Source organism: Lactuca virosa, chromosome 5, assembly GCF_052849685.1.
Source record: "Lactuca virosa cultivar CGN04683 chromosome 5, Lactuca_virosa_CGN04683_v6, whole genome shotgun sequence".
Classification (NCBI taxonomy): Eukaryota; Viridiplantae; Streptophyta; class Magnoliopsida; order Asterales; family Asteraceae; genus Lactuca; species Lactuca virosa.
In genome coordinates this window covers 337,571,593-337,581,026 of record NC_136430.1, presented here as the reverse complement: position 1 = coordinate 337,581,026, position 9,434 = coordinate 337,571,593, and the positions used below count along the sequence as shown (strand labels likewise).

Below are 9,434 nucleotides of genomic sequence, written 5' to 3'. Positions count from 1 at the left end.
TGGATCGTGATATCACTTTCTGAACTGATATTTCTACCCTATGTCTGGGTTACAAGAAATTCAGCCTAGGATAATCCAAATGGACACTTACGATTCTAGGCACAGAAATCGCAAGCCAATATGCTAGAGGATACTGAGAGTATGATGAAAAACGAGAGCTTAAGAATGTGTCCCTCTTCTGAAAAGAAGATCCGTTAATATAATAAACGATATTAGGGTTTCATTAGGGTTGGGCCGCTATTAGTTCCTTTGGTAGCAAGTCAAGGTAATCCAGATTTTAATGAGAATTTAGGATTACCAAAACTAACGAGTTTCGTTAGTTTTACCATAATCACCCTCAAGAATCGGAATATCCGACTATGTAGCCATACGTAAAATTCGGAGAGGTTTTAGGGCGCTGCCCCTAGACCCCGCCAAAGGGGCGCTGCCCCTTTGGAAACCCCGGACCCAGGGGCGCTGCCCCCGGACCCCCGACTAGTCGTCGAACCGGATACTAATTTGATCTTATACATGTGTGCACTCCGCACCAACCCGTACACATATTAGAAAACAAATTAAGAAGCCCCTTAGCTCACATGCTAATTTCAGTCACATAAAATGACATGGTGACACTAAAATGACCAACATTATAAATATATATATATATATATATATATATATATATATATATATATATATATATATATATACACACTAAAGGGGTTGTCCTCGCGTTGCTACATTTCGGAAAAAAAAACTTGTTTATTTTAGGATCGATTTAGATTTAACAGTTCGTGTGGAAACACAAACAAATAATGATACGAAACAATTTACCCCTTTAGACATGACCTCCAATTTTTAATAGAAATAAATAGCATTGTACGATTTGTCTACTTGCATAACATCTACTAACTAATAATCATTCTGTAAAAAGAAGCAAAAAGACCAACAAAAATCGATAAGAATCCGATCATTCTTCCATAGATTGAGTTCCACTTGGAGCTTTACAACCTTTCTTCTTCTGCTTCTTCTACACATTCCTTCCTTTTTTTCCAGTTTAACTCTTTCATGCAAGTTTCTTAATAACAGGCTTTGTGTTTTGTAAATGTTGATGTATGGTTCTCAATTATTTTGCCTCTTTCATTCTGATCCAAACAACAAATTAATCACAATAAATATGCAAAAAAAAAAATTTTAAATCATGACACTTACACAAGTTTTGTAACATACACGTTTTGAAATCGTGTTATGTAGTTTGAGGAGTTTATAATATTATGAAATATTATGAGAAATTGAGTGTTGAGTTCTAACAGATAGTTTTTACTAGAAATGAAGTAAAACTATGTTTAGAATCACTCATAAAATATTGGAAGTCTTATGAGATTCCAATTAAAAGCCAAATAGTGAAATTTAGCGAAAATATAAAATTTGAAATAAGTAAAATTTTATTATTGAAAGTTGTACATAATCTCGTTAGAAACATGTAGGCGAAAACCTCGTCGAAATCCGAGTTATAACGAAGAAGTTATGACCAATCGTAGATCCGCGACAAAACCGGCACGGTGCCGAATGACGTAAAAAGTGAGTTTTTGATAAACTACTTTTTAGCCTTAGTTATCTAAATGAAAGTCGTAGTATTCGTTAAACCGAGAAGTTCGATAAAAAGAACGCCAAAATCTGACTTCGTATGAGGAAGTTATGATTTTTACAAGTTTCAGCTTAGCAGTAGACAGCTAAAAACTCGAATTTTAGATCGAATGATTTTTAGCCAACACAACCTAAACGAGAATCGAAGGTCTCGTCATTAGTAGTACAACGGTAAAAAGTCTGACGAAAACGGGCGTCGGATGAAGAAGTTATGAATTTTTAACGGATTTACCAGTCCCGGTCTGTTAAAAATAATAATATAAAAATAAAGTCAAAATTTCCGACGAAGTCTAAACGAAAGTTGTAGAGCATAATTTTCTCTACGCGTGCATATAAAGAACGTCAAAAACGGAGTTCGTATGAGAAAGTTATGGATTTTACAAGATTGGGCACATTTTTCGAGAAATTTTGCATGAATAGTGATTGCCACGTCACCCTCGCTCGGAGTTGGCCACGTGCCCGAAGCTGCTGCGTGGCATGCCTGTGAAGTGACGCGTGTCGCACAGATGTCCGAAGGGCCACGTGATCGTCGCATGCCACACGTGATCTGACCCTCGTGTCCTCCTCCCATTGGACCGAAGCAGCCGACCCGATCTGAAGCCAAAAGCCGCGTCATCCGACCAATGCGAAGCGAGCACCTGTCCGTCCGAGCCTCGCCCTGCTGCCACCTGGTCCGAACCTCGCAGCCGCGTGCCCTCCTCTCTTCGCTTCGGATCCGAGGCTCGCACCTATATAAGGGGTGCGAGACCTCCCGGTTAGAAGTTTAAAACTTGGCCTTTTTCACCCCTTTTCAACATTTTCTTGCATTCCGACTTCCCCCGAAGCCCCGGTACTTATTCCAAAGCCCGAAACGCGCCCCGAGATTTCCGAGAAGCCCGGAAAATTTATCTTTTCGGTTTCGAAGCTCTACCTTCGCAGAGCCCGGTTTTCAAGAAAACTCCCGGTTTTCAACGACGAAAGTCATATTTAAAGCCGAAGTGCTGCCCAAATTACTATTTTGACCCCCGTTTATTTCTCGGTGAGTTTAATATATAGGAACAATTGTATGTTATGTGTTATATGTGCTATGTACTTTTCCATGTTATCATCTCGAGTTGTTGTATCTGCTATTTTATAGCAAGGTTGTACCTCTGACTTGAAGTGTATGACATAAGCATCACTTGGGTATTGGTATGAACCGTTGACCATGAAGTGTATGACATAGGCATCACTTTGGCTTCGGTAGTATGCTAAGATAAGGCTGAAAGCCTAAATATTCTAGCAAAATGATATTCCTGAGTATTTACTGTGCCATTTGTGCTGAAACTTTATTGATTTTATATCAAGTATGGAATTTGTTATGTCTCATTGATTAATATGGAAAGCTTTTCGCATTATGCATTTGTTGTTCTTTGTTCCTCTTTGCTTCTGGCATATTACAGTATATATGTGGCATAACGTTATATTGTATCTATTATTGAACTCACTAAGCGTCACCGCTTACCCCTCTCAATGTTTAACTAATTTGCAGGAGATAAACACCCAGTATAGTGATATACTGGTAGAAGATTTTAGAATAGTTTGTAATAGTACTTTTGTACTTTAGTTATGTTTGTATAAAATTACAATATCCTTGGTAGTTATGTAAAATCTTAAAACATAGTCGGTTTGTATCCTGTCCTTTGTAATCACTTTATCAATGTAAAATACTATTTTATGAATATGCATGTAGCATGTTTTGGAATAACTATATTGTCAAGTATGAAATGGGTTCTTTCAAGTTTTTTCCTTGATTTACTTGTGACCTTGAAATCATAGGTGGTTAGTTGCTTAATTGCTTTGAAGGCTCTATCTCTGGTAAGATAGTAGTGAGATAGTATGCTTTCAGTTTCCCATATAATAATTTTGTGAAAATGTAATGTCTTTATCATTGTCGAAAAGGTTTTGTTTCTGATACCAAATACGAATTCCAGCTTACTGAGATAAACGTTTTGAAATTCAACTAAATTGATATAAACCTACAAATCATGTGTGAGTTAGGTGAAATGGATTCTTTTTTAAGATTAGGTGAAAAAGAAATCGAAGCATAAAAAACATAAAGGATTCAGAATTATCGTTTGATTAGTTGCAGAAACCAACAGAGTTGATATAGCATAAGGGTTCTTCAACCTTTTGCTACAAAAATATCACCTACAGAAAACAACCGATTAAAAAACAAAATTTAACTATTTTAAAAGTACATATGCTTAATTTAAGTTTCTAAAAATGATTTTACATTACGCTTTACAAAAATCTTAAAGTTTGCCTTCATTTAATCCACTTTTAAAAATTTTACAAATTCATCCTCAAATTTTTACTCTTATTTCATTTTTTTATTTATTATTTGTGTAAGTTTTTTATTATTATATAATGAAAATCGATAATCATTCATATGGTCAATTGGAAGTCGATGAGTATTTATACGAGTTAAGTAGAAAAAGAAAAATGTAACCACTATATTAGCTTTATCTGAACCACGTCATCTTCTATGATATAAGTTCCATATGTTCCAGATCATAATTCTCTTAGATGTTTGAATATAATATTCTTTATTATCTTTATCTTTATTCCTTATTATGCAAATTTGGTCAGAGGTTGAATTTTAAGAGTTACAAGTCTTTACTACATTATATACAATGAATTTATGCATTAATAAACTTATTTGGTCAACAATAGATAAATCTAACTACACGCATAAAAAATGATAAAATTAACCACGTTTTAGAGAAAATTAAGGATAGTCAAAGTTAGATTAGACCATAGTAGAATCGGTCAAATTGAGGATCAGAATAAATTTGAAAAATCCTTTTATGTCGCCTGCCTCTAAATATCTCCCTTATCAACGAATTCTAGAACTCCATTCACCCTCCTCCACGACCACCTTCACTACTATCTTACTTCATCTAACCACCGTTCACCTTCACCAACCCATCTCCTTAAAAGACAGATGAAACCCACAACAACACCTCCACCTTAATATCTCCTCTCATGCACTACTTCCTCGATCGTAAGCATCGTCGCCACCAACTGTCGGCTTCACCATCTTCTCTATCGTCCACCCCCTTCACTTGATCTGTCAACAAAAATAACCATAAAACCCTAGATTCTCCACGTTTCTTTGTCTCTCTAACATCCACCACTACCGTAAAGTTATGAAGGCGGATCTGTCAAGTCCAGGTACTATCACACCATCGAAGCCATCACCTCCTTCAATGTCTGTAAGTTGTTTTTTATGTTGTTTCTTTTTTCTTCAGTGAAAAACAGAATGGAGTGTCTTCATAGAGAAAACGATAAAAACAATGCAGCCACCAGCTCTTCCCAGTAATGTAAATTGAAAAAGATGAGTCAATTATAGAACCCATTCTTAAATTCTTCTAAGTAGAGACGTCTTTACAGAACCTTGACCATCTCTTTGAAGATAAATTCACTCTCCAGCAAAACCGCCACACTTCCTGGCACCACTCTGGCTCTCCCCGACCATCACCAACACCAGCTACTGTGGATGAAACATATTTCTTGATTATACGATTTGTGGGTTTATATGAAAGGAAATTGAATTTTTTTTTTATTATGAAATTACTGGAATTGTGAGGGAAATGGCTCAATTATCTGAACGTGAAAGGTCTCCCAATCTGCAGCTGAAAGGGTTTTGAGTTCAAGCTCCATTGGTGAGCCTATATCTTTGAATTTTTCTTGCTCATTGTTACTGTATAGATGGTACCCACATCAAATTATCTCAAAATCAACATCTTTTTTAAAAAAAATTATTGACATTATATGTATTAAATTTCTTGGGTTTTGATTCTACACATCATATTCAAGTAGTTTAGAAGTATACACAAATACCCAGATGTTGATTTTAGATTAATTCATGTTTTGTTTGTTTAAGTTTACATTGGTATCAAAATAGATCCAAAACAGGCGAAACATAAGGATCTCATCATCCGCCTCCTCTCTCTCTCTCTCTCATACACACACACACAATCTGGTTATAAATCACATATCCATAGTTTGGGTTATTGCTCTTAACTTTGTTTTCATTCTCTTGTGTAGGTCATATGAGTCAAAAAAGATGGGATTGAATTGTGATCACCGGACTGAACTAATCTTTGTCACTCTCTTCATCTCTCCCTCTCTGTCTCTCTCTCAAAAAGGTTTCTTATTGGTTTTCTAAATTGCTTATATGCTTACCTGCATGTTTGATTTATGACACAGGTTAGCACATGTAGATGTGTAGATGGTGGATAAAGTGTTGCTTGGTCTACAGAGAGGAATATTGATTTACAGTATTAAGTATTGCACAAGTTGATAATCGCTCTTCTCCTTAATATATTAATTGATACTTTTATCTAAATCGAATATGATCATTATTAACCATGAAAGTAGTTATTTGCTTATTTTGCAGTAGTCCCCATCTTTTACTTTTTAATCGATATATCATTAAATATGAGCAACCTCCTGTTGATTTTGTGTAAAGATAATCTTAGTAGTTTGAACTAATTCTCAATCCATTGCAGCACAGATGACTACTTATGATGAAGTTGAGGTTATTTTTCTTCTTTGCATCCTGATGATAATCATACTAATATATAAATTTTATGTTTGTGAACGTAGAAAACCTCTGTTAGGGGTGTTGGGGATATTAAATATGGTATATCATAAGCAACAATGTCAGTTCTTGGTTAGATATTAAAACATGGTATCTTATAAGAGTGACATTTTTTTATATAGGGTGAACAAATCTTTATCAAATTTAGGGGTGGCTTGGAAAGAACTCTACCATGGGAAAGCGTTACATGCTTCTTGAATATGTGCATGTTCATATACAAGAATCCCTTCAATATTACTTGTGCATGTATGCTTTTAACTGGTAGGTCATTTTCATGACATTATGGTTCTGAATAAATCCAGTCAATTGTTATAGGTCAAACTCTACCATGTGTCTTGATTATCTCTCCCATCTCCTTAAACATATGACTGGTCTTTTATGTGAATTTTGCCTACCATGTGTTTGTCAAAAGTCCCAAGTCATGTCCATGTAAACTTCTTAAAATCTTATATGATGTAAATATGCAGATGAATTTGCAGGTTGAGCATCTACCACTTTGTCACTTACACGGTTATTGTGTGATAGAGTAGTGGCTTATTTTACCAAGCGTTGTTTTTCACGATTTACTTATCTGAAACGATCGGCGACCTCTTGATGCGCCTTCTTCGTTGATGCAACAACCTCCACCTGAGGCTTCCAACCCTTTTTGGTAAAAGATATCAAAACCCACCGCCTACTACTCTTTCTTATTGCGTTTCTATTTCTATTTTGGAATTTGAATTTTTTAAATATTTTTGTTTTTAGGGTTTTGAAGAATCGTGATGGCTAAAAAGAGGTTATATTAAAAAAAAATGTTTTCGGAGGTAATAGTTTGCTTCAACCTTTTTTATTATAATGTTTGTTTGTTTCATTATCGTGCTTAAAAGTTTGAATTTCTTGAAAATAAAGGTTTTGTTGGTTAGTTTGTTGTTTAAAGCTTTTGATTTAATGTTTTTATTTCGTAAATATAGTAAATGGTGCCTAAGTTTTTTTTCAAAAATTCTTTTTTTCATAATCCATCAGACGAGCTTCTCAAAGAGGTGGAGATCTATAAACATCTTTGAATTTTGTTATTTGGAACTTACAAGATCTATCATTTTTGCATTTGGATATACAATTTTTTTGTGTTGACTTGGATATCTATTTCATATACATTCTCTAGAATGCAAACATAAAGACTACAGTTACATCATCCAAAGCCAATTTTGAAGAAGCATGTTTAGCTTCTGTTTCTTTCACGATCTCCCTCTTTCTCGATGTGTGTGTACAAATGTTATGCAGGTCTTAGTATGTATAATCATGTTTTGGGCTGCTGTTTGGTTGAGATTTAAAATGCTATGAATGAAAATGTGAGCTCAAAATCCTCAAAAAAGGAGCTAAAAGGATGAAAATCCTCTCAAGTGGATTGTTGTACTTTTCACACTTCACTAGAGAAGAAACTTTATTGTTCACCGCTACTAAAAAAATTGTAACGCCAGAAATTATAATTATAATGGTTGAGATGGATACAAAAGTTGATCTCGATGTTTTATGCGCATGTATTTTAGTTTTCTGCAACTAATGGAGCTCTTGGAATTATTTTTAAAGTAATAATAAAAAGCTAAGCATTGGTGTCCTAGGTTGAAAAAATCATATGTTCTGGATCACAATGATATGAGTGCATTAGTTTTGATGTATTTTGATATTAATTTTTGTAAATAACTAATTAGTAACAACAACAAAGGTTGGCATCAGAATGATATGAGTAACATTGAGCTTGGTTGATGTATGAGTGATTTAATACATGTCAATTTGTATGATGAACTTTATTTAACCGTGTCATTTTTTTGTCGACTTAAATTTATTGTTTGGATTAATGTTTATTTCGTGTATGCAATTTTTTGGAAATGACATAATTTGATAACTTATGGGGATGTATAATATCTTGGAAACAAATTGTAATCTAATCAATAAATTATACACCTCAAAATATCAACTAAAATTTTGCCATAAAATAAACACATAACAGCAAAATAAAAACTAAATGACAACATAATAACAAAGTGAATAACCAACATAAATCATATTATACTGGAAAAAAACGAAGATTTAATTGGGTTTGTAATCAATTAATTGCTTCTAGAAACTATTTTATGAAAAAACTATTCGCACCCGTCGCTTTGCGCGGGTAAACGACTAGTATGTATGTATGCATGTAATATGTGTATATGAGCGTGAAATATATGGTAGTACCTGGAGGCCATACATAAAAATTACCATAATTCTATATAATGCAAAAAAAAGTAGAAAAATAAAAAATAAAAAGGAGAAGACATGTTAAAGAGTTAGTCACTTCAACTTCTTTCTCCGTTTTCCTAAAATATTTCAGATCTTATCAGTGTTCTGCCAAATTATAAGTTTAGATCAAATCTCACAACTCTCCTTTTACCCTCTTTTGGAATGAAACATTGTACATTTGTGCAATTAGATTACAATACAACAAGTATTCGTTTAAGAAAAACAACGACCAACATTAGGAATATTGACTACATAAATCCTAATCATTTTCCAACTGTTAAATAAAATGTTGTTCCAAGTTTCACAAAGATGAATTGGATTGAGAAATATAAGCTTTTAGGTCCATGTTTCTTTGTAATCCTTGTTTGGTGTGCAATTGAGATGAAGATTATGTGAAAATGTAAACATACAAAAATATGATACCTGTAATTTGATGGCGACACGCCTCAATTACTTAATAACGAAGACATGTACATCAAAATTTCATCAATGTATAAATATATCAGATCCAAGTTTATTATTTTCAAATGAAAGAATGCTATCTCCACACCCATATATGGAACTTGAATTTGTTCCCGCTGCTGCTTCCTGGTCAAATTGAATATTTGACCATTCAAAATTCTCACAAGCAAAACAATGAACACCTTGTGGGCATTAAATATACTCTATACCTTGTTAAACATAAAACATAACTGTAATGAAAGAGGAGTATGGACGTGAACTGTAGCTTTTTGCTAACAATTTTCGCAAAGCATTTAGGTAAAGAAGAACCCAACTTCGAAAATAAATCAAAACCAAACCAAATAAAGAGAAACAACTGCACCTTTGAACATATTTTAGTATTTCAATCTGCAAAGGGATGTCAAAAAAAAGATCTTGAGAATCACATAAACAAACAAAAACAGGAAAATACTACTGGCCATCT

The 9,434-nt window shown here is 34.0% G+C and overlaps 1 long non-coding RNA gene across 2 annotated transcripts; it reads left to right on the top strand.

Annotated features, from left to right (window-relative positions):
- The first annotated feature begins 4,462 nt into the window (after positions 1–4,462).
- Positions 4,463–7,756, top strand: LOC145116471 (uncharacterized). Of its 2 annotated transcripts, XR_013712105.1 has the most exons (5): positions 4,463–4,821; positions 4,899–5,312; positions 5,698–6,514; positions 6,721–6,902; positions 6,998–7,756. It is a non-coding gene; the product is annotated as an uncharacterized LOC145116471 (long non-coding RNA). The 2 variants fall into 2 exon arrangements; XR_013712104.1 differs by having other exon boundaries at positions 5,698–6,902.
- The last annotated feature ends 1,678 nt before the right edge of the window (positions 7,757–9,434 follow it).